Below are 26,966 nucleotides of genomic sequence, written 5' to 3'. Positions count from 1 at the left end.
ATTAACTTATTTATGGAGATAAAATATAAATTCTCATTAGAGAACGTAACGTAAGAAAAAAAAACAAAGAAAATATTGAATAATGTGGTCGTTCTAAAAATTTTCTCAGGAAAAACATACATAAATACATTTTGAAAATCTTCTTGTAAAGATCTTGATTTCAATTTTTCAATCTTTCAATTTTTAGAAAAAAGTCATATTTATGCATACATATGACTTATTTAAGTTAAAATAAACACGATTTGGACAAAAATATGCATAATGGTTTGATATTGAAAATTATATTCAATTTCTATAAGAAATAGCTTATTTAATAGCGATTTATCATAACGTTCCAAACCTAAAGAGACAATTGGAATGTAAATCTTGTTTGCAATCGATGAGGAATCTTTTTTAAGGGTAAAAGCCGAGGCACATACGCTCCGTTGAGCGTCGCGTCACGCGTTAAAAACAACAACCAGATGAAAAATGTGTAAGTGATGCAATGTTTGTTCTTGAAGTTTTCGAGTGGTTGTTGTAACGCGACGCTCAACGGACCGTATGAGCCGTGGCCTTAATGTAAAGTGACAACGCGTTTCTTAATATTTTCCCATGCTCTACACGCAGATGTGGTGGTATTTTTGATATTTGCAAAAAGTTATAACCCTACTGTTCATGGTCTGTTCCTATACTTTAGAAAATGGTAAAACCGGCAAAAGTTGTAACTGCTCCCATATGAATTGTATGGTGTCGGAAGTAAAGGCACGCTTTTCGAGTAAAAAGTGGTAAAACTTGAAGATTTCTGCACGTTGTTGTCAACATACCACGAACTGTCTATTGTAATTGTCTATCGGAATGGATTATCGAGATTAAATGATATTGCATCTGCGGATCTTATCTACAACAACATTAACTTTAACCCGAATTTATCATACTACCCTACTAATTTAACAATCAAAGGCAATAAAGCACAAACAAGAGAAAAAAACATATCAATGGGAGAGACAATAAACATTTATTAATGTAGTTGTTGTTGTAGTTTTGTTTTTGCTTTTATCAAAATGACTTGGTGTTGGCGCGAGCAAAATAAAACCATTCCATAGTCGTGTCGCTCGTCAAAAAAGAAATAATACAACAATTCTTTTTGTTTTTAGTTTAGATTTGTTGTTCGCGGCGTCATCTTCTGCTCATCACATAAAGGAAAACAAAATCGGCATTTTTTGTATATTTAAAATAAAACAGAAAAATATGTATTAATTTTTTGTTGTTTTCTTATTGTACATACTACTTGTATCGAAGAAAAGAATTTCAAAATCGTTGTTGATTTATTTTAAGATACCTATTTACATATTGTGATTTGTCTAACACATCCCACCACCAAATTGAGTCGAAATCATTTACGACATCGAAAAAGTGTCAATTGTTATTATTTATCAAAATCAAAGCAAAACCTGTTTGAGCCAACACAACCAACACGTGTAATACCTTTAAAAAATATTTAAGGGTATTAAATCATAGCAGAATTTAATATTTTATAGGATTGTGAATTTTTTGTTTTTTTTTCGTGTGAAATAAATGCACAAGTAAAAATAAGTTTAAAGTGTGGTATATTTTTAAACAATATCCGGAAGATATTGACAAACTGTCAACGTTTCATTATTACTATTCTTAACACAACACAGCCGCCAAAATTAAGATGCCACGGGTATGTACAATTCTAATGTGATCATATTTCCTTAATAGAGGCGTTAAGTTGATATTGTCTCCCATATTTTTTTTATTTTAACATTTAAGCCAGGCGTGATCACCACCCTGTTTATTTGCTACACCAAAATATATGTACATATTCCCCATTTCTATATACTCTTCTCAGCCATTTAACAAACCCATACGAATACACACTTTTTTGCAGTACCCCTCAGTTTGAGCTAAACAATCAATTTTTTCAACTTCCAAACAAAGAAAAGCTTAAAGTCTTTATTATGTACATACAGTTTGTCAAGTAATTGTTTTCGAAACAAGAAAACAGACATTTTTCTGTATTAGTTTATGAAAAATTACTCAAAATTGTGATAAAAATGTCGAGTTTTTTGCAAAAATTAGTTGGACGACTTATTTAAGACAAGACAGGATGAATAAAGAAAAAAATAACCCACGTAGTCCAACAAAAATAACGAAAACCAATAACTACATGTAATGCAAGTTGTCAAATAAATGTTTTCGAAATGTAATAGAGGTTCCAAAATAACTCATATTTTCGGTAAATACTTGAAAATCATGACATCTTATGAATTTTATTCTTAATAGGGATTAACTACTAACAAGTATCAACAATATTATAAATGGAATATCCGTACTAGGAGGGTTACAATATGGACCAAAGAAGTACCAGGTCATCTTACATGTAAGCAGGGTCCTACAGGTCTTAAACCGGGAATATCTGAAAACTAAGACGTTTTATGAGTTTCTTTAGTTCACTAGGATGGATTGGCATCAACTAAAATAAATATTACCTTCAAAATAATTAAATCAGGAGGGTTGCCAGATCAACTAAAAAGGTACCAGATTATATAAACAGTAAACGAGACCACCTGTGTCTCAAAAGAGGGCATCGAAGTTTGTTTTTTCACTTCAAATTAGTTAAGAGATAATGATATTTCAAGGAACAATCGGAAATATCGCAGTAGGAGACTAATATTGCTTAGAAATGTATGGGGTACAGATTTTGACAATTTTCAGAAATGCGTACTACGATCAATTGGACACATTTCGAGTACTCTGCAGTACTACTGCATCATATTTTTTACGGGGAAATAATGCTGACAGGAAAATAATGCTTCAGTGTTACCATGGAAGCCACAAGAATAGAGAATTACTCTGAACTCGCTCTAAACAGTTGAAATCGGATGTCTATTATAAAATCAGTATAGACTGACAATATCTTGCATATGTATTTCTAATCGATTTTTGTACTTTTATGTCATATTTTGGTTTGTTTTGGAGAATTGCCTTGTCCTTTAATTCAATTTGAGTTAAATAAATAAATCTTAAGCCCTGGTTATGGATTCAGTTGGTCTCATTTACTGTTTATATAATCTGGTACATTTTTAGTTGATCTGGCAACCCTCCTGATTTAATTATTCGGAAGGTAATATTTATTTTAGTTGATGCCAATCCATCCTAGTGAACTAAAGAAACTCAAAAAACGTATTAGTTTTCAGATATTCCCGGTTTAAGACCTATAGGACCCTGTTTACAGTTAATATGACCTGGTACTCCCTTGGTCCACATGGTAACCCCCCTAGTACGGATATTCGATGTCTAATATTGTTGATACTTGTTAGTAGTTAATCCCTGTTAAGAATAAAATTCATAAAATGTAATGATTTTCAAGTATTCACCGAAAATGTGGGGTATTTTGGAACCTCTATTACATTTCGAAAACATTTATTTGACAACTTGCAATACATGTAGTTATTGGTTTTCGTTATTTTTGTTAGACTATGTGGGTTAGTTTTTTCTTTATTCATCCTGTCCTGTCTTAAATGAGTCGTCCAACTAATTTTTGCAAAAAACCCGACATTTTTATCATAATTATCAGCCATTTTTCATAAATTAATTCAGAAGAAATTTAGTTTTCTTGGTTCGAAAACAATTACTTGACAAACTGTATGTATGTATATACTGCTACATACAGTGCACGAATAAAGTTTACATACGCATCTCATTAGCTATGTTCCTTTACTTACCTGAGGTTACCATTTTTGACCTGTAAAGCGTTCCTTAACCCCGAAAAGTGGCAAAACTGGAAGCAATTTTTAAGAGAGTGAGAGTGGAGAGAGTGCGAAAATGGCTTTCTCTTCTACCACAGGCTACCAGCAAAATTTCTGCAGGTAAAAAATGGCAGAACTCACTTTTCGACTTTTGTTTGACGATTATTTCACAATGAAAAAGAAAATGCACGAAAAACAGAAGAAAAAGTCGAGTGCTGACAAAGCTAAATAAAAAACTGTGAAATAAAAGACGAAAATTGATTTTTTATGTTTCTTTTTGACATTGCTGCCAGATCTACCATTTTTCCGTTCCTTTACTTTTCTGGTAAAAATTTTCATGAGAGAGCAATTTTGACACTTTTCTCTTTTACCATCCTTACCATTAAAAAAGTAAAGGAACAAAGCTAATAATAGTGCGCATTGCTGTGAATTGCTTGTTTTCTTTTTGCATGTAATTTATTCACAATAATGCATTTTGACAACTAATGTGATAATCAGCTGTTTTTGCCGTTCTACATGTATTATTGTGCCATGCATAGTACATATCATGGTGGAATAAGAAGGTGTTACATCAAATCATGTCAAATTTGCTCACAATAATACATTACTGTGAATTGCTTGTTTACATTTTGTATGTGATTTTATTCACAATAACGCATTTTGACAACTGGTATGAAGATCAGCTGTTTTTGGCGTTACACCTTATGATTCCACCATGATTCAGATCATGGCACAATAATACAGGTACAGCGGCGAAAACAGCTGGTTATCACACTAGTTGTCAAAATTCATTATTGTGAATAAAAACACAAACAATATGTAAACAAGCAATTCACAATAATACATTATTTTGACGTTTGGTATGATTTGATTCTTATTCCACCATGATTCAGATGAACCGGAGTGTATTTTGTAGTTGCCTCATGACTGACAAAAATGAACGGCCACACTGGCAAGCAACCGATTATTTGAGCACACGATTTTCGTATGCTTTGACTTTAGACTTAAAGCTGGAAGAACTTGCAACTTAATGAATTAAGCCAAAAATCCTCTTTTGTGACGAGGCCTTTACTCCAAAGCAATGAAAAAGTTCTTCGATTTCAAGCAAAGTAAATAAAAATAATTAACATATTAATAAAATCTATATATATAAAATAGAAAAATGTTTGTATGTTTGTTTGTTTGTTTGTTTGTTTGTTTGAAATTTATAGACTCAAAAACCGCTGAACCGATCTTGCTGAAATTTTCAGGGTATATTACTACATCGCCTGAAAGTAACATAGGCTATAAAAAGTTTCGAAATTCCGCTCTGATCCGGAGATATAGCATCAGAATCGGAGGTACCTCCAAAAAATTTAAACTTTGTATGCAAATATCTATAGAACGGTTACAGATACAGACTCCAAATTTGAAATGTGTGATGGATTTTAGCCTAAAAATAAATATGCCAAAATATATCGAAAACGGTCCAGATTTGGATATAGCTCCCATATATATTTTCGTCCGATTTCAAGTATTTGATGTACCAAACACGCTATATATGTCCGATTTCCATGAAATTTGGAATGTGTGACGGAACGTGGCTTATAACAAAATGTGCCAAACTATATCGAAATCGGTTCAGATTTGGATATAGATCCCATATATATTTTCGTCCGATTTCAAGTATTTGATATACCAAACACGCTACATATGTCCGATTTCAATGAAATTTGGACTGTGTGACTAAATTTGTTGCAGAAATGAGTATGCCAAATTATGTTGAAATCGGTTCAGATTTGGATATAGCTCCTATATATATTTTCGGCCGATTTCATGTATTTGATGCACCCAACCCACTATGTATGTCCAATTTCAATGAAATTTGGAATGTGTGACTAAATTTGTTGTAGAAATGAGTATGCCGAATTATATTGAAATCGATTCAGATTTGGATATAGTTCATATATATATTTTCGGCCGATTTCATGTATTTGATGCACCCAACCCACTATGTATGTGCAATTTCAATGAAATTTGGAATGTGTGACTAAATTTGTTGTAGAAATTAGTATGCCGAATTATATTGAAATCGATTCAGATTTGGATATAGCTCCTATATATATTTTCGGCCGATTTCATGTATTTGATGCACCCAACCCACTATGTATGTGCAATTTCAATGAAATTTGGAATGTGTGACTAAATTTGTTGTAGAAATGAGTATGCCAAATTATGTTGAAATCGGTTCAGATTTGGATATAGCTCCTATATATATTTTCGGCCGATTTCATGTATTTGATGCATCCAACCCACTATGTAAGTCCAATTTCAATGAAACTAGGAATGTGTGACTAAATTTGTTGTAGAAATGAGTATTCCGAATAATATTGAAATCGGTTCAGATTTGGATATAGCTCCTATATATATTTTCGGCCGATTTCATGTATTTGATGCACCCAACCCACTATGTATGTCCAATTTCAATGAAATTTGGAATGTGTCACTAAATTTGTTGTAGAAATGAGTATGCCAAATTATGTTGAAATCGGTTCAGATTTGGATATAGCTCCTATATATATTTTCGGTCGATTTCATGTATTTGATGCACCCAACCCACTATGTATGTCCAATTTCAAAGAAATTAGGAATTTGTGACTAAATTTGTTGTAGAAATGAGTATGCCGAATTATATTGAAAACGGTTTAGATTTGGATATAGCTCCTATATATATATTTTCGGCCGATTTCATGTACTTGATGCACCCAACCCACTATGTATGTCAAATTTCAATGAAATTTGGAATGTGAAATTTTTTGCAGAAATGAGCATGCCAAATTATCTTGAAATCGGTTCAGATTTGGATATAGCTCCTATATATTTTCGGCCGATTTCATGTATTTGATGCACCCAACCCACTATGTATGTTCAATTTCAATGAAATTTGGAATGTGTCACTAAATTTGTTGTAGAAATGAGTATGCCAAATTATGTTGAAATCGGTTCAGATTTGTATATAGCTCCTATATATATTTTCGGCCGATTTCATGTATTTGATGCACCCAACCCACTATGTATGTCCAATTTCAATGAAATTTGGAATGTGTCACTAAATTTGTTGTAGAAATGAGTATGCCAAATTATGTTGAAATCGGTTCAGATTTGGATATAGCTCCTATATATATTTTCGGCCGATTTCATGTATTTGATGCACCCAACCCACTATGTATGTCCAATTTCAATGAAATTTGGAATGTGTCACTAAATTTGTTGTAGAAATGAGTATGCCAAATTATGTTGAAATCGGTTCAGATTTGGTTATAGCTCCTATATATATTTTCGGCCGATTTCATGTATTTGATGCACCCAACCCACTATGTATGTCCAATTTCAATGAAATTAGGAATTTGTGACTAAATTTGTTGTAGAAATGAGTATGCCGAATTATATTGAAATCGGTTCAGATTTGGATATAGCTCCTATATATATTTTTGGCCGATTTCATGAATTTGATGCACCCAACCCACTATGTATGTCCAATTTCAATGAAATTTGGAATGTGTAACTAAATTTGTTTTAGAAATGAGTATGCAAAATTATATTGAAATCGGTTCAGATTTGGATATAGCTCCTGTATATATTTTCGGCCGATTTCATGTATTTGATGCCCCAAACACGCTACGTATGTCCAATGTGTAACTAAATTTGGTGTAGAAATAAGTATTGAAATCGGTGTTGATTTGGCTATAGCTCCCATATTTATTTCAATGAAATTTGTGCGGTATCTACGAGTATATCTATAACGGAGGAAAATGTTTGTACGTTTATTTGTTTGAAGTTTATGGACTCAAAAACCGCTGAACCGATCTTCCTGAAACTTTCAGAGTATATTACCACATGGCCTGAAAGTGTCACAGGCTATATAAATCTTAAAAATTCCGCCCCGATCTGGAGATATAGCCTCAGGATCGGAAGTACCTCCAAAAACTGTAGACTTTGTATGCTGATATCTAACGAACGATTATCGATACAGTCTTTAAATTTGTTATGTGTGACGGAATTTGGTCTAAAAATAATTTTGCCAAAGTAATTTGAAATCGGCTCAGATTTGGATATATGCATTTGATGCATAAAACACGTTTTGTATGCCCAATTCCAATGAAATTTGGAATGTGTGACGGAATTTATTGCAGAAATAAATGTTCCAAACTATTTTGAAATCGGTTCAGATTGGGATATAGCTCCCATATATATTTTCGGCCGATTTCATGTATTTTCTACACCAAACACGCCATGTATGTTCAATTTTGACGAAATTTGGAATCTTTGACGGAATTGATCCTAGAAATTAGTTTGCCAAATTATATTGAAATCGGATCAGATTTGGATATACCTCCAATATATATTTTTGGCCGATTTCATGTATTTTATGCAATAAACACTTTATGTTTGTCCAATTTCAATGAAATTTGAAATATGTGGCGGAAATTGATCTGCAAAAAAATTTGTCAAATTATATTGAAATCGGTTCAGATTTACATATAGCTCCCATATATATTTTCGGCCGATTTCATGAATTTGATGCACCAAACACGCTATGTAAGCCCAATTTCAATGAAATTTGGAATATGTGGCGGGAATTGGTCTACAAAACAAATTGGTAAATTATATTGAAAGAATTTCAGTCAATAGAATTTCAGGAAATGCACGAACGTACAAATCCATTGATACTGTGGCAACTGAAGACGATGCGGTTAACTATCCAGTTGAATTCCTAAGTTCGTTGGATCTTCAGGCTTTCCATCACATAATTTAGTGCTAAAAGTTGGTGTTCCTATTATTTTATTAAGAAACACAGACCCACCTCGCCTTTGCAATGGTACAAGGTTAACAGTAAAAAGACTACATAACTATTTAATTGAGGCAACGGTTATTACTGGGAAGTATATAGGTTCAGATGTACTTCTACCTCGAATCCCTCTAATAGCAACAGAAACGCCCTTCAATTTTAAAAGATTGCAGTTTCCTGTACGTTTGGCATTTGCAATGACTATAAATTAATCCCTAGGACAGACTCTTTGTGTATGCGGCCTAAATTTAGCATGTTCTTGCTTTTCTCATGGTCAGTTCTACGTTGCATGTTCACGTGTTGGTAGACCGGCCGATTTGTTTGTTTACGCTCCTGAAGGAAAAACAAAAAAACATTGTATATCCTAAAGCATTACAATAAATACTTTACTTTAAATTTTTGAATTTGATTTCTTTCTGATTTCAAAAAATCCGTAAAATTTCAAATGCATATCAATCTAAAGGGGTAGCGAAGCGCACCGGGTTCAGCTAGTAACCAATAAATAAAGAGATAAACCTAATATTTGTAATATTTTTCCACAAAAATCAGATAATCATTGAACAGCTGACCATTAGCAGATGAATAAAAAACAGCTGATCGAACTTGCTAAATGCTGCTGGGAAAAATTATTTTATGGTCTGTTCCTTTACTTTTGAAAATTGTGAAACCGGTAAAAGTAGTAATAGTTGTAAACTGTTCCCATATAATTTGTATGGTGACAGAAGTAAAGGAACGCTTTTCGAGTAAAAAGTAGTAAAACTTGAAGATTCTTGAACGTAAAGGAACAGAGATTTAGTAACCTTTAGCAAGTTCTCAGCAAACAACTGTCAAAATGTTCCTCTCATTTCGCTCTCTTTTACTGAACTTTTGTGTAAAAAGACAGCATTTAGTAACATTTAGTAATAATTATTACAAATTATCACCTAAGAAGACACACCTAGTGTGTACTTCCCTTAAAGGTAAAGCTAGCAAAAGAGCAAACTGTCAAAACTTTCCCATAGAAATTTGTTAAAATCGGTTACTTCCTAAGCCTTAAAGGCCTGCGTACATAAGCTGCTCTGCCTGATTGCCTTGCTTTCCTGCTTCATTTTTGACATAATAAAAATAAAAGAATAAAGAAGGCCTTAAGGCCTGCGTACATAAGCTACCTTGCATGCTTACCTTACTTGCTTCTGATAAAAGAATAAAAAAGAAACAGGCAACCCAGTTCGAAATTGACTCGGCCTTTTTTATTCTTTTATTTTTGTTATGTCAGAAATTAAGCAGTGAAGCAAGGCAAGCAGGCGAAGCAGCTTATGTTCCTAGCCTTAAATCTTCAAAATAATATACACATTCCGTGTATGTGTGTGTACTGTTTGAATAATATGTCAAGCAATTTTAAAAACAATCGAATTCAATGATTTTTAAAATTGTTTTTAGAACATTTGTTTGGAAGAAATTCTTCAGTTTTGCATTGGTATAGACATTTAATGATATCCACAACTCGATTAGGTGGATAAACCTTGACACTTCATTCGCTTTTCGCGTTTTTTATAAAATGCTCAAAAAATGTTTTGTAAACAAACCCACTTCTTGTTTTTGTGTTTAGTAATTTTGACGTTTTAGGAATTCAGGAAAAACCAGGGTTCTAAAATTTGGTTCCATCTACTTCTACCTCTTTACATATACCATCCCGCCACTACATTCCCTTTTTTCCCTATCTTTTTAATATTTTTCATTTCAAATTTTCGTAGAACAGGGGCTTGATTCTTGTTCTATGAAAATTTGAAATGAAATCAATTTTCTTTATATTTTTTTCATTTGACATTTATTTCCTTTATAAAATTTTTCATTTCACAGTTTCATAGAAACAGAATTGAGCCCCTGTTCAGATTTCGACATGGAGTCCAAATGCACTCCATTAGGTCGAAAACGCATCAAACGTTTCAGTTATGTATGTTGGGCGTAATTTTCTTAAGAATTTCCTTCTTATAAATTACCGCAAAAAACTGATAAACGCAAATGCTAATAAAATGTAACAAGTGGAGGGCCTCCTTCACGACACCGTTGTACTGGGGCTGGATTCTTGAAATGGAAAATATTTCCTTTATAATTTTTTGATTTGACAATTTTTTCTTTATAAAAGTTTTCATTTCACATTTTCATAAAAACATGATTGAGCCCTTCCATCGAAACAGGCAGTGAAAACACGACTCTACAAAATTTTGCTGGGTTCTTATTTGAAACTCGACAGGAATAAAAAAGCATTTCTCCATGGCACAATTACCAAGGTAGTGGTATCACACCAGTTGTTCGAATATGAAATGTCAAATCCCGTAATAAAAAAATTATTTTTGTTGCAATTTCACCAACAACATAAAGAAAGTTTTGACATAACATATTCAAAATTTTACGATGCCACTACCTGGGTAATTGTGCCATGATTTTCTCTGTAATGGCTATATTACACCATATGATTTTCACATGTATGTAGTCACTTTGAGTATACTAATATACAGACCAGGGGCTCAATTCTGTTTCCATGAAAATGTGAAATGAAAACATTTATAAAGGAAAAAATTTTCAAATGATAAAAATAATAAAGGAATTACTTTTCATTTCAAATTTTCATAGAACGAGAATCCAGCCCCAGCTGATGTCATACATGTGAAAAACATATGGTGCGATATGGCTATAAAGATCGCAACCTAAAGGATTTTTGATGAACGTTTTTTCCTTTTTCATTTATGGAATGACGTTAATAGGTCAGTCTTTTCGTTTACTCAATAATTTGTCCAGCAACTTCTTGTAATTGACTAAAGAGGTGAGTACATAAGCAGCCTTGCCTGCTTACCTTGCTTGCTTCTGATAAAAGAATAAAAAAGAAAAGGGCAACCCAGTTCGAAATTTGCTCGGCCTTCTTTATTCCTCGCCTGCTTGCCTTGCTTTCCTGCTTCATTTCTGACATAATAAAAATAAAAGAATAAAGAAGGCCTTTTCTTTTTTATTATTTTAGCAGAAGCAAGCAGGCGAGGCAGCTTATGTACCAAGGCCTTTAAGGTCTTTTGCATTGTACGGTACAGTAAACGAACAACATCCAGTAACAATTTGTACAAATTGTAAGTAACTGCTAAACCTAAATAACGACGGGACGTACACAAATATTTCACCAACCTACCAAAACAACGCTCTCTGAGCGTCCGTATTACCCAAATACGTTGAGTCCCAAATCACATTTAAAACACAAAATCCGCGGCCGAAACTTACTTAAATGTTTTCATTCGTAAAACCAATAATTTTCCTTTGCAATGAATTGTATTTCATGTTTTGTTGGGCTTTTGTTTTTAAAATACAAAACACACATACATACAAACAATAACGTTCTGTCAAAGTTAAACTTTTTCAACTTAAAAAAAAGTATACGCTACGTATTTCGGTAGTTCTCATAAGAATACATGTGTTCTACTTTTTCACCACACACGTCCTGGGTATACGTCCGTATATAGGTATGGGTCTAAACGAACACACATAATAGGTCTGTTCGATAACCCAAAGGTTTGTACAAATTTGTTCAAACTTTTACAAAATGCTGTTCGATAACGCGTTCATTGTAGATACAGATTTTACAGTACGTTGCCCTACAAGCTTTTAACACAATGATTACACATGCAAGTAAAGGGGTGTTTACACTATCTATGAATGTCATATGAGATGTCAAATTTGCTACCTGTGAAAGTTGTACACATAAGCTCTATTCCTTTACGTTCAAGAATCTTCAAGTTTTACCAGTTTTTACTCGAAAAGTGTTCCCTTACTTCTGACACCATACAATGCATATGAGATCAGTTTACAACTTTTACTACTTTTGCCTGTTTTACCATTTTCAAAAGTAAAGGAACAGACCAGTTTTGTGACCACTATGAAAATTTTCATCTATCAAAATGATGTGGCAACTCATATGTAAATTTTTCATTTAGGGAGCGCTCTTTTCGGCCATGTATTTTCGTATGTAGTTGAGAAATTAATTGTTAGAAGAAAACAATTTTACCAAAAAATGAAGGAAATAGGTAAAGAAAACGAAAATGTGAGTGCAGGTAAAGTTTTTAACAATATAAATTGTGTTATTTGCGTGATTTATATTTTGTGGTCATATGAAATTGTATGCTAGTGTGAACGCAGAAACTAAAAAAGTGGTATGGACTTTGACAAACATAAAGGATGTCGAATGGATAAAAGAAGTGACAGCTCATATGACATTGATAGATAGTGTCAACACCCCTTAACTTGCAGACAGTTGTGTATACATATTATAGTCGAATCTTCAATTTATTTCGAACTTTTTGTGCAAATATACATTTACTTTTTGTAATAAATGAAATCTTATAAAAATCCTAAGCCTCATCTCGAATTAACAACTATTTAAGTTAGTGTTTATAAAATGTGAATTAACTAGAAAAGGGTAAGTTAAAATAAGTAGATTTTATTGCATAAAAATAATTGTAATTTTTCTTTAAATTCGCATATTTAGGTGAAGTCAGCTAAAAAATTTAAAAATACCAATATATATATATATATATATATATATATATATGAAAATTTCGTCGACGATTTCACATTGCAAGGTGTCTTCAGGGATATAGCATTGTCTTAAACGATTCGTCAATGTTGTCTTCAAGACACTTTCTACTGGGTGTATGTGTAAACGGGGGGTAAAATATATACAAACATATGTTTGTATGTATGTGTTGTAGCTTTAACATATTCACGAAAAAGAAAGAAAAAAAGAGTTTAATAATATATCTACAATGTTTCAGGTAAACTATGAACTTTTTTTGTTGGTATGAACTTTCACTCTCAAACAATAGTGGAAACCTGTTTTGATAAGATTTCTTCATTAAATTGCTTGTTACTAGGCGTTTACACCAGACAGTTTGTCTTCAAATACAACTCTGATTTACTAACACATACATACATTTGTCGTTTGTCTCCCAGCTGTCCATCATTTTTTCACAGATAGTCGGGTTAACAAATTTTTGACATTTTTGTGAAAAAGAAGTGAGATGATAATTCAAATGTGCTGAGATCAAAAGAATATGTACAAAAACAAAATATGTGAACGGAAAACGAAAAGGAATCGATGATTTTCTTTCATAATTTTACAACTGTTTTGAAGTTGTCTGGACGCCTACGTCACACAGGCAAGTTTTGGGTTTTTGACAATCAATACATGAACTCAACTGTCCTGTCATTTGTAAACGCAGTGTTACTTTTACTTTTTTCCCAAATGTTTTTAACCAAGGCATATTTATACAAGGTAGAAGTGTCAATCAGCTGTATTCTTACTTTTTTTTGTAAATTTAAGCCCTGTTCCAGAACTAAAAAGTTTTTACAATTTTTACCACTTTTACACATTTTGCGTTCCCGTACACAAAATTTATATGAAAATCGTTTACGACTTTTACAACTTTTACGACTTTTACCACTTTTTAAAGTACGGGAACAGGCCATTAGTTTTCAAAATGTAATAGGGTCTACACATGAAATTTGAAACTTTGAAATTTGCTACCATAAAATACTGCTTTTCATCCTAAAAGTGTAATAAAAATTACCTACGAGAGTTCTGAATGCTTTATATTTACATTTTGTTTCAAATTTGTTCTATTTTAGATGATTTTCAAAATGTATTTATGTTTTTACTGAAACAATTTTTGGAACGACCCCATTATTCAATATTTTCTTTGACAACTAATTTTCAATAACAACAATGTTGTTTTTGTAATTTTTTTTTTTTGTTGTCGTAATTCATGCATTTACCTTATATGAATTTGCCTTGTTTTTAACCATAAAAATTTTTAGTAGGTAATGATGCGACAATTAGTATTCTTGGATAACTAAATATGTATAGTCTTCGCGTTCTTTTTTAATTTTTACACTGATATCAATTCAAAATGCAAAATGTAACGGATGACTCGTAAGAAGTGTTGCTACTTATGGCTATATTACACCATATGCTTTTTCACATGTATGACATCAGCTGCTCTGTATATTAGAATACCGAAAGTGACAACATACATGTGAAAAAGCTACGGTGTAATATAGCCATTATGGTCAAAGACATAGAACTGTAAAGATTTGACATAGTGCATAATGCAGTTCAATTTTGCTATTAAACCATAGTGGGTGTTTGTGTATAACATACAACTAACATAACACGGCGGCAACAAAAACAAGTATAACATAATTTTATGTCACCATGTTGGTGGAACATCCTCAGAATATGGTGGCCTAGAACCATATCGAATAAAAACTTATTAGAAATAGCGGAACAAGAAGATATCAATCTGCAGATCAAAAGGAGAAAATACTACTGGCTGGGGCATATTCTGAGAAAACCATACAACTAAATATCACACGCAACTCTCGAATGGAATCCCCAAGGATACAGAGGCCGCGGAAGGCCGAGGAAAACGTGGAGACGTACTATTTTTACAGAAACCGGTAAAACTTTTAATGAATTAAGATATATCACATCAGATAGACAGAGATGGAGATTCTATGTAAATAGCTTATGTTCCTGATGGAATATGCTAAATAAACCCACCAAAAAAGTTTGGAAGTAGTGCAATGCAGAGTTATGATTTCAATACATCTTTCGATGCAGTCCACACGGAGTTATGGAAAATGCACTCTGCTCCATACATTTTAAAAGCACTCGCTTATAGATCCCTAGCCAAGCAAGCCAATTTTTTGATCCCTACAGTCGCAGTCTCTTTTTCTGAACACAGGAAAGAGTGTCTAAAATTATAAAAGTTTGTGTAAAAAAAAATAAAGAAATACAAACTAAAGATACGAATTTTTAAATCAGGGCCCTATTCCTCGAAACAACTTATCGCTTTTCATTTTGCATTTATCAAAAAGTAGTTATTTTGAAAAGTGATAACCTTTTTTTGTTCCACAAAATCACTTTTCAATTTCCCTTGCACTTAGCAAATTTGTCTATCACTGTTCTTTTAGCACAGTTGTTGTGCTCTCTTGCTCAATTTTTCCGCCATATTGGTAAGTCTCTCAGTTCTCTTGCAAAGTGTGAATGATATTTGTTCCACAGAACGTTTTATCATCTTTGCATTATTTTTTACTTGGCAATAATAAATAAGACATGTAAAATTGAGACGAGCGAAAAAATTAAATGAAACTGATATTATTAAAAGTAAATAAAATAAAATCAAATAAAGTCAAATCAAATAAAATAACATAAAATAAAATAAAATAAAAAAAATAAAATTAAACAAAATAAAATAAAATAAAATACAATAAAATAAAATTAATTTAAATAAAATTTAATAAAATAAAATAAAACAACATAAATTAATATGAAATAAAAATAAAATAATTTTAATAAAGATTAAATAATAATTTAACGAAATAAATTAAAATAAGATCAAAACAAATCAAATGAAGTAAAATAAAATAAAAAAAATAAAACAATATAAAATGAAGTGAAATAAAATAAAATTAAGTGAAATAAAGTAAAGTAAATTGAAATAAAATAAAGTTAAAAAATAAATAAAATAAAGTAAAATAAAATTAAGTGAAATAAAATAATCTAAAATAAAATGAAGGGAAATACAAATAAAATAAAATACAATAAAATTAAGCGAAATCAAACAAGTAAAAAGCGTTATGTTCGGCATAGAGTAATTAGTTTTCTTTCTCCACAAAGTGGAGAAGTTACTTGTCAAATTATAACTAATTCCTTATGGAAATGTATCTAAAACCCTTAAAATAGCTGAAATCGGACGGTACTGCTATATGGAGGCTATAAAAAAACGTAGACCTATATCCATAATTTTTTGTGGAGACGTTTCTTGGTGATTGACTGAATTATACCTAATTCGTCCTGGAAATGTAGCTAATAACCACAAATTAGCTGAAATAGGGCGGTATATGGGGGCTATAATAAAAGATGGGCTTATGTCGGTAAGTTTTGGAAGCATATTAAAACTAATTCGTTCTTAAAATGTAGCTAAAATCCTTAAAATAGCTGAAATCGACGGCACTGCTATTTGGGGGCTATAACAAAGCTCAACTTCCAACTTGATTTAAGACACGTGTGAACAGCATTTCATCCCCCTATCTCAACGCGTTCGGAAGATAGCGTGATTACAACAGACGGACGGATGTGGTTAAATCAACTTAGAATTTTACGCTGATCAAAAATATATGTATATACCTTATAGGGTCGCAAATGATTATTTCGATGAGTTACAAATGAAATATTATGGTGGAGGGTATAGTAATAAATAAAAATAGTCTCTCAAATAGAGTTAAGTCTAAATGTAAAATCGAGAAACATCGATTTGTGAGGTTGTTCGCAGGGTGGAAGTTCGGAATGGGGTTGTTCGTAGGGTGGAATTTCGGATAGTGAGAGTTCGAAGTAGGATGGTTTATTCAGAGGGTAGAAGTTCGGAAAAATCTTTAAAATTTCTTGTCATAACCGTGTTTTCAGTATTTCCGAACAAAATCTCGCTTTAACAATGTACATTGGCAAAGAGAACGTTTACCTAGCAAATTTAAGGCAAACTTATCAAAATTTGATCTGCAAAATCAAAATGCAGAGTTTTCTGTGGAACGAAAGAGCAAATTTTTTTGCAAAATCTTAGCAAAATACGCTTTGCCGTTACAACTTTTCACTTAGCAGAAATATCTTTTGTGGAACAGAAATCAAAAAAAGAGCTACATTATTTTGAAAAGTAAGCAAACTCACTTTATAATTAGCAACTTATCACTTATCAAAAAATAATGGTTCTGTGGAACACTTAACTTTGAGCATTGTCAAAAATATTGATAAGTGCAAAATGAAAAGTTGATAAGTTGTTTCGTGGAATAGGGCCCTGATCTGGAGTTGGAGGAAAAATGAAAAACCACTTGGATGATGAAGCAATATCAGTTGCGGTGTCACAAAAAGCGGAGCAGAGGAAGTAAACTCAGTTATGATCAAATTTAATGGAGAGTTTTTATAATTTGTATTAGTGTACTTTACTTACTTACTTAGCTGGCCCATTACAGAACATTTGTTCTATAGGCCGAACTAAGAAGAGATCTCCATTCCTCTCTATTTGTTGCTTTGCTCTCTGGAATACCGCGCCTTGTCATCTCATCATCCACTTGTTTGCGCCATCTATTCCTTGGCCTGCCAACTCTGCGTGCACCGCCATGTGGCATGTATTCATACGCCTTTTTAGTGGGTTCATCATCGCTCATTCTTTTGATATGGCCTAGCCAACGCAATCGCTGCATCTCGATACGTTTAACAATATTGATGTCGTTGTATAGCAGATACAGCTCGTGGTTCATGCGACGTCGATATTCACCGTCAACGCAGATTGGTCCGTAGATCTTTCGAAGAATTTTTCTCTCAAACACACCAAGCACTGCCATGTCTGCTTGCGCAAGTACCCAGGCTTCGGAGCCATACATCAGCACGGGTAGTATCAGTGTTTTGTAGAGCGTTATTTTTGTTTGACGAGATGTGGCTTTGTTTTTAAACTGCTTACTTAATCCAAAGTAGCATCTGTTGGCCAATACAATTCTTCTTTTTATTTCACAACTGATGTCGTTTGTTGTGTTGACGGAGGTGCCGAGGTAGACGAAGTCTTTTACTACCTCAATATTATAGGAACCAACTTCCACAGTCGGTCCGAGCTCAATGGACGCATTGCGCGTCGACACCATCAACTTGGTCTTCTCACCGTTTACCGCCAGACCCACTTTAGCAGATTCTCCTTCGACTTTTATAAAGGTATCAGTTACTTCTTTTACTGATCGACCCATGATGTCTATATCATCAGCATAAGCAAGTAACATGTGACTATTGGTGTAGATTGTGCCACTTCTTTTGACGTTTGCCTCTCGTATAACCTTTTCTAGCAGGATGTTGAAGAGGTCACACGAAAGGCTGTCTCCTTGTCTGAAACCTCTTTTGGTACCAAACTCTTCGGAGAGGTTCTTTCCTATTTTAACTGAGGACCTCGTGTCAGTTAAAGTCATTTTACAAAGCCGGATGAGCTTTGCGGGAATACCAAATTCAGACATGGCTTGGAATACCTTTGAGCGCAGCGGACTGTCGAAGGCTGCTTTATAATCGACAAAAAGGTGGTAGGTGTCGATCTGCATCTCTTGGGTCTTCTCCAGGATTTGCCGCAGGGTAAATATCTGGTCAATGGTGGACTTGCCAGGTCTAAAGCCGCATTGGTATGGTCCAATAATCTCGTTGACCATTGGCTTTAGTCGTTCGCACAATATCCCTGACACGATCTTGTAGGCAATAGGGAGTAGACTTATGCCCCTATAGTTAGAGCATATAGTCTTATCTCCCTTCTTGTGGACGGGGCACAGGATACTCAGGTTCCAATCGTCGGGTACTCGTTCTTCCTGCCAGATGGTGCTAACTAGCTGATGAATACACCTTATCAGCGTGTCGCCTCCGGTTTTGAACAGCTCGGCTGGTAAGCCATCGGCCCCTGCTGCCTTATTATTCTTCAGCCGATTTATTGCTGTCTTTACCTCATCTTGGCTGGGCGGTATACATTCAATACCATCTTCTGGGATTGGGACTGTGGTATCTTCGTCGTCTTCGCTGCTATTGGATACCAACAGATTTGAAAAATGTTCTTTCCATATCCTGAGTACACTATCTGTATCAGTTACCAAATTACCTTGCTGGTCTCTACAGGAGGATGTGCCTGTACCAAAGTCATCAGTTTGATGTTTGACTCTTTGGTAGAATTTTCGGACTTCATTCTGGCTCCTGTACATCTCGATTTTTTCACACTCCCGCTTTTCCATCTCTCTCTTTTTCCTGCGGAAAAGACGTTTCTCCTCTCTCCTTTTCTCCCTGTATCTCTCTCGTGCGCTACGCGTTGCTACGGATTGTAAAGTAGCCTTATATGCCGCATTTTTCTCTTCGGTGGCAGCACGACACTCCTCATCATACCATGGATTCCTTGGTGGAGGTCTCTGGTATCCAAGTATGGATTTTGCGGCTGTTTGCATGGAGTGGGCAATGCTTTGCCATTGCGCTGATATGTTATCGGGATGAGGAGGGCTTTGATTAAGCAATTGGGCTAGTTGAGTGGAATATGCTGTGGCTATCTGTTGTGATTGCAGCTTACCGATGTCTAACTTTCGTGTTGTGTCTGTTCGTACTTTGTTTGCTACGTTTAAGCGGGTGCGTACCTTTGCTGCAACAAGGTAGTGGTCCGAATCAATGTTTGCGCCTCGGAACGATCGTACATCCAACACGCTCGATGAATGTCTTCCATCTATCACAACATGATCAATTTGGTTTCTTGTTTTCTGATCTGGAGACAGCCAGGTGCCCTTATGAATATCGAGATGATTAAATCTGGTACTGCTAACTACCATGTTTTTTGCAGCTGCAAAGTCTATCAGTCTCATACCATTGTCAGATGTTTCACTGTGGAGACTGAATTTCCCGACTGTTGGGCCAAAGATATTCTCCTTTCCAATTTTGGCATTAAAATCGCCTAGAATGATTTTAATGTCATGGGCAGGGCAACGGTCATATGTTTCTTCTAAGAGCTCGTAAAATATATCTTTGGTCTGTTCATCCTTTTCTTCAGTGGGCGCATGAGCGCAAATAAAGCTGATGTTGAAGAATTTAGCTTTTATTCGAATTGCAGCAAGTCTTTCATTCACTGGAGTGAAGCTGGATACAAGATGTTTTAGTCTCCGACTAACTACGAATCCACAACCAAACTCATGCTTTACGTCATGGCAGCTATAATACAGTGCGTCACCTTTAGGTGTTGTTGTGACGCCTTTCCCAATCCATCGTATTTCCTGTATGGCAGTAATATCGGTCTTGTACTTTTCAAGTACGTCTGCCAATGCGAAGACTGCACCTTCTCTATAAAGAGTGCGAACATTCCAGGTGCAGATTCGCAGATCATGGTCCTTAAAACGTTTGCGGGGTTCGTCAACTTTAGAGGGGTTTGTTTTTCTTTTGTTTCGTTTTTTCATAGTAGGCTGTTTTTTCTAGGGGAGGGTTACTAACCCGACGCCCAAACCCAAGTTTTTAACGTTCTTATGGGTGAACGCGCGGCACATGTTAGCTCACTACCTTTAACGGGTGTTAAAGGCAGTTCCCCAGGTGACACCACGGGGAGGTCAGTGTCCACTTGGGATGAAAGAGGGACCAAGATAAATCCTGGGCTTTGCCATGTTAAAACCGGTCAGGACCGTTCCTTGGTATCTTCCATCCCCTACGTCACCCAATTTGTATTAGTGTAATAAAGTTAATATTCTTGTTTACACGAATAAGCAATGTATTTTATTTATTTTGGGATACTTGCAATAGCTTGCATTTTATAGCATCCTTAGATTGCATTTAAGTTCAATACAAAACACTACATCAAAGGCTGTGATTTGGATCGAAAATGGAGTGCATCCTAGCTGTGTGCCGTGGAAGCAAAATGGAGTGCATCCTAGCTGCGCGCTCTCTTGTAAAATTCATAGGTGAATTCATAGGAAAAGATGTACTCCAGCGGCAATTGTTCTAGTGATTTAACTGCATCCGCGGATGCAAACTTTTTGCTGGGTATGTGCCGAGGGCTTAAGGTATTTTACATTGTAGTGTAGAGTAAACGAACAACATCCAGTAACAATTCGTACAAATTTTGAGTAAACGAACACACATATTGTCAGTTTTGAATGACAGCTTTGTGGTTGCTAGCAAGTGTGGTTTTTAAGGGCAGAACAGAATCAATCGTCGCTTGCTTTGCTTGCTTCCCCAAATGTCAAATTATAAAGGAATGCCAGAACCTCTTTGCAAATCCGCCAGCGTTCTTCTTTAGGAGGCTCTAGTATTCCTTTGTAATTTGACATTTGGGAAGCAAGCGAAGATTGATTGTGTTCTGGCCTTTAATGTTTGTCATTCATCATGTTGTTGTTGCCAGTAGATCTGGCAAACTATCGATATTCCCAAAATTAGATATTTTTGATATTTCATTTTAAAAAAATCGATTGCTATCGATATTATAGTTAATTTGTCATCACCACTAATTTGGAAAAGTAAATGGCGGAAATATTTATGTTTTTTGACATTTTGCACAAATAGTTCACAGAAATAAATATAAATAATAAAAATATACAAAAATTTGATAAAAATATATAAATTTATATTTATTTCAGTGAATTTTAGGTTAGCGGTTTTTAACCCAATAATATCGATAAAAACTATCTATCGATATTTAATTTTTAAAAAATAATCGATAGTGCCACCCATTTTTTGCCAGCTCTAGCTATCGATATCAGTTATCGATAATTGCAAAAAATCGACTTTCAAAACTGACAATTGGTCTGTTCCTTTAGTCGCGGTCCACACTAGAGTGATTTCATTGAAAAAATTGCATGAAATTATGCGTCTCTAGATCGACCTCCATAGTAAAGTAAAATCATAAAATTGCTGTAGTGGGGAATTCGATTTAAGAACACCTAATTTCATGATTTTTTTAATGGAATTCACGCTAGTGTGGACCCGGACGAAGCAAGCAACAATGTTCATTGTACTTTAACTTTTAAACCGGCAGAACACTACCATAAAAAATACATAAAATATAACAAGATGGGACATTTACATTGCTACTATAAATCGGCAGATGGCGCTGGAGGTCTAACATAATGTTATGTTCCAATATGGTGACATAAAATTATGTTATACTTGTTTTTGTTGCCGTCATGTTTTGTTAGTTGTCTGTTATACACAAACACCCTCTATGGTTTAATAGTAAAATTGAACTGCATTAAGCGCTCGGCACATACGATGCGTTGTGCGTCGCGGTACAACAACCACATGAAAAAAGTGTAAGTGATGCCAAGTTTTTTGAAAAACAACAATGTGGCTGACGCATTAAGGCCTCGGCACATACGGCGCGTTGAGCGTTGTGTTACAACAACCACATGAAAACTTTAAGAACAAACTTGGCATCACTTACACATTTTTCATGTGGTTGTTGTTTTCAACGCGCAGCGCGTCGCACAACGTACCGTATGTGCCGATGGCTTTAAAGTTAAACATATGGTCTGTTCCTTTACTTCTGAAAATGGTAAAACCGGCAAAAGTAGTAAAAGTTGGAAACTGCTTCCATATGAATTGTATTGTGTCTGAAGTAAAGGAACGCTTTTCGAGTAAAAAGTTGTAAAACTTGAAGATTCTTGAACGTAAAGGAACAGGGCTATAATTTAACTTTTTTGGGACAACGTGTGTCCCAACGTGTCACTAAACGGACCGTATGTGCCGAGGGCTTTATGCACTATGTCCAATCTTTACAGTTCTATGTCTTTAATAGTTTTCTGGGTTTGTTGTGTTGCATCTTCTTGTTATACGTTGCAAGATGTTTTCTTCCATTTTCTTTCACTTTTATTTTCTCAAGCAAACGTTGAAAACAAAACAGGCATAAAAAGATTTAATAAAAACATTTAATAAATGAAATATTGAAAATTTAACTATTAATATTAATTTAATTATTAATGTTATTTTTTTGTGTTGTTTTTAGTTTATTTATGTTTGTTTTGTTTAACACGACAAACGCAAATGATAAAATAAAAAAGACACGCAAAAATCTAAATCTAAATTTCACGTTAATGTGTGTGGACACTAACGAAACTTGAAAAGAAACTTTAACGAAATTGTTTTCAAGAAACCTTGCTAGTCGGACCATCGACTTACTTGTGCTCTGTTCCAGAACCTGCAAGTAAAGTACAGTACACATTAGAGCTGGCAAACCATCGATATTCCCAACATTAGATATTTTCGATATAATGTTTTAAAATATCGATTGCTATCGATATTATCGTTAAATTGTCATCGCCATAAATTTCGAGATGAAAATGGCGGAAATGTCAACGATTTTCTTGAAATTATGCAAAAGTAGTTCACAGAAATGTAAAGGAGAATAAACAAATGCTTTTATTTTATAAAAAATGTAAAAAAAATACATTTTATTTTACCGAAAAATGTGTACGTGTGACTACGGACTTACCCAGCTAACAATTTTTTCCGAGGGCTCTGATATCAGATTTTTTCTGAGATTTTCTGAATTTTTTTAGAAATGTGGCCGATTTCTCTGATATTTTCCTAGAAATTGGACCGATTTTCTATAAGTTTATTTTAAGAATCTCTGCACATTTTCTAAAGAATCTAAAGAATCGTCATTCCGAATTCGTTCCGATTTCTAATGGATTTTCTAAGGGAATTTTTTTCGGTTGATGTCGAAGAACAAAATTACTGGTCATAAAATTCGCATATACAAATTTACAATTTTTTAAATATAAATGCAACATATAATAATTCAAGCTAGTGTTGATAGCTTCGACTTACTTCTGCACATTGTTCTACTGTTAATCATAAAATGATAACAACAAGCAAAATCATTACAAAATTTGAAATTATAATCTTCTATAAATAGTACATTAAAAGAAAATTGTCTCTGAGTGGGGGTTGTTCAGTACAGTACACGTGTTGTGTCAATATCAAAGGCGTCAGCGTCAGAATTGTTTCCGATTTTTTTCAGAAAATCTGAACTTTTCTCCGAATTTTTCCAGAATTTCCTTCCGAATTCGGACGGATTTTCTTAAGAAAATCTAAATTTTTCTCCGAATTTTTCAAGAATTTACTTCCGAATACGCACCGAATTCGTCGCGAAACTCTAATATTTTTTAAGAATTTCCTTAGAAAATACTTTCCGAATTCGGTGACCACGTCCATACAACTTTCGTACCGAATTCGGCATCAGAATCGGATATTTTTTCAGAAATTCTGTCCGAATTCGATACGAATTCGGAAAAAAATGTTAGCTGGACACTTTCTTACACACATAACCGAAAAACTGCGAAATTTCTATTTATTTCAATGGATTTCAGGTTAGGGGTTTTTATTCCGATAATATCGATAGGCAAAACTATCTATCGATATTGAATTTTTAAATAACAATCGATATTATCGATAGTGCCATCGATTTTTTGCCAGCTCTAGTACACATTGTCAGTTTTGAATGACGATTTTTTGCAGTTATCGATAAATGTCCAACCGTCCAGCAACCACAAAATTTTTGTGGTTGCATGATGAATGACAAAAATGAACGGCCAAACTAGCAAGCAACAACAAAGCTGTCATTCAAAACTGACAATGTATACCCAGCTTAACTACTATTTTTTACTACGATAACATGTTTTCCTTTATGTTATCGGAAAAAATATTAAAAATTAGTAGATTCCTGCAGTTCTGGAACAGACCATTTATGTAAGTCGAAGGTCACACTCATGGCCCAATAATAGGTTCTCCATCAAGCGAATTGAAAGAAAAACGAAGATTTTAAATGTCAAAATTCATAAACAGACGCGAAAAAAGTTTTGAGGCGAATTTCTTTTCTGTCAATTCAGGTAGATACATACAAAACATTTTTCGAGAAAAAGTTGTTACCGTAGTTATTTTTGTTTGACGAAACAGAAAATACCAGCTGATCGAACTTGAACTGCTAAAATAAGATATTGTAAATTAAATTCTCATACAAACACAACAAATGTTGACATTTTACGTGTACTACATTAAGTTTATTTGTTTTCTTTTTTCGAGATACATCTACCTGTTCCTATACAGTTCGACATTTCAATACCTCACAGCGAATTCAAATGACAAATATGAATTTTGACAGCTCAAATCGAAATCATCTGATTTTGCCGGAGGACCTATAATTGGGCCATGGTCACACTAGAGTGGTTTCATTAAAAACTTCTAGGGATTCTTAAATCGAGTTCCTCACTACAGCAACATCATGATTTTACTCTAGCAAATCGACCTAGGAACCCTGGATTTCATGAAATTGTTTCAATGAAACCATCTAGTGTGACCAAGGACCATTTGTAAAAGTAAAGGAACAGACCATTGCTCTGTTCCAGAACCTGCAAGAAGCTACTATTTTTTACTACGATAACAATTTTTCCTCTATGTTATCGAAAAAAAATAGTAAAAATTAGTAGATTCTTGCAGTGCTAGATTTGCTCTGTTCCAGAACCTGCAAGAATCTACTATTTTTTACTACGATAACATTTTTTCCTTTATGTTATCGGGAAAAATAGTAAAAATTAGTAGATTCTTGCAGTACTGGAACAGACCAATTATTGACTGTTTTCTCGTGTGCTGTCGTGTACCATCCCTGTGTTAATTGTTATCGTAGTACAAATTTGTAAATTCTAGCAGGTTGTGGAACAGAGCAAAATATGGACTTTATAGATACGATATAAAGGCCCCCACTCATTAGTCAGTCTGACTGCCAGCATTTATGGTAGTATGTGTAAATTTTTGAAATTTTGAGAATGCATGTGTGAGTTTTCCAAGAAAGAGTGGGGGCCTTAAGAACGGCACCAAAGGTATTATTGAAAAAGGTTTTTATGTTTGCTTTTGTCTGCTCAAAATTAGCTTTTACACCAGCCTAGTTAAAACAGAATTCCACTAGTTTATGTTCTTTGTAAACGCAAGGCTATGTCGTCTTTTATATCCCCAAGAAATACGTTATGGCAACTCTGTATTAAGAAACAAAACAAAATGTCAAACATAAATTGAAGGCATGGCACAATCATACAGGTATCCGCATCAGCCCAGCTGATGTACTGTGAGCTGTCAAAAAAGTTGTTGTAATTGAAAACACAAAATTAAAAAACAAAAATTTAAACGAAAAATTGTGAATTTTTGTCGGATTTTTGTAATAATGTGTTTATTAATAACTGCCTAACAAAATTTTTTTGAAAAAATTGTGTGAATCGCTTTATTTTTGGAAAACATTTTTGACATTTCACAGTACTGAACTCGTTTTTGTTGTAGTTGTCGGCTGATGCATCTACCTGTTAATTGTACCATGATTGAAGGCAAAGTATCGAAGCAAGTTAAAATTTTTAAGCAGTAGAACTTTGTATAAAACATCTACACGATTTTTATTAAAAGAAGTTAACACCAACTAAGTTAGTCCCAATTTACATTAGGCGAGTTTACTTGCGGCAATTGTCAGTTTGTAGGACAGAGAGGTGAGGCATATGGTAACCCTTTGCCTCTCAGCACCCTCTCACACCTACAAACTGACAATTGCCGCAAGTACACTCGCCTAATGTAAATTGGGACTTATTATCAACAACTTAATAAGTAGAAAAAAACATTTACAAAATGTATAAAGAATACTTTTGAGAGACCAACTATAAATTGAAAACAATCATTTTAAATCGCAAATACTCTACAGGGTATGTCGTTAGCAATACAACACATTTTTAATACATTGGAATTAGTTTTGTATGGCGGAAATATTTGCACCATTCCACATACAACCATCATCAGTGGG

The 26,966-nt window shown here is 34.0% G+C and overlaps 1 protein-coding gene across 1 annotated transcript in view; it reads left to right on the top strand.

Annotated features, from left to right (window-relative positions):
- Positions 1 to 26,966, top strand: part of LOC141403931 (motile sperm domain-containing protein 2-like) — an 86,570-nt gene that overhangs the window by 51,074 nt on the left and 8,530 nt on the right. The window lies entirely within an intron of this gene.

The sequence above is a fragment of the Musca autumnalis genome, unplaced genomic scaffold (assembly GCF_047663935.1).
Source record: "Musca autumnalis isolate F117 unplaced genomic scaffold, ASM4766393v1 scaffold_4, whole genome shotgun sequence".
Taxonomy (NCBI): domain Eukaryota; kingdom Metazoa; phylum Arthropoda; class Insecta; order Diptera; family Muscidae; genus Musca; species Musca autumnalis.
Note: the sequence above shows the minus strand (reverse complement) of the source record. Positions and strands in the feature narration are given on the sequence as shown.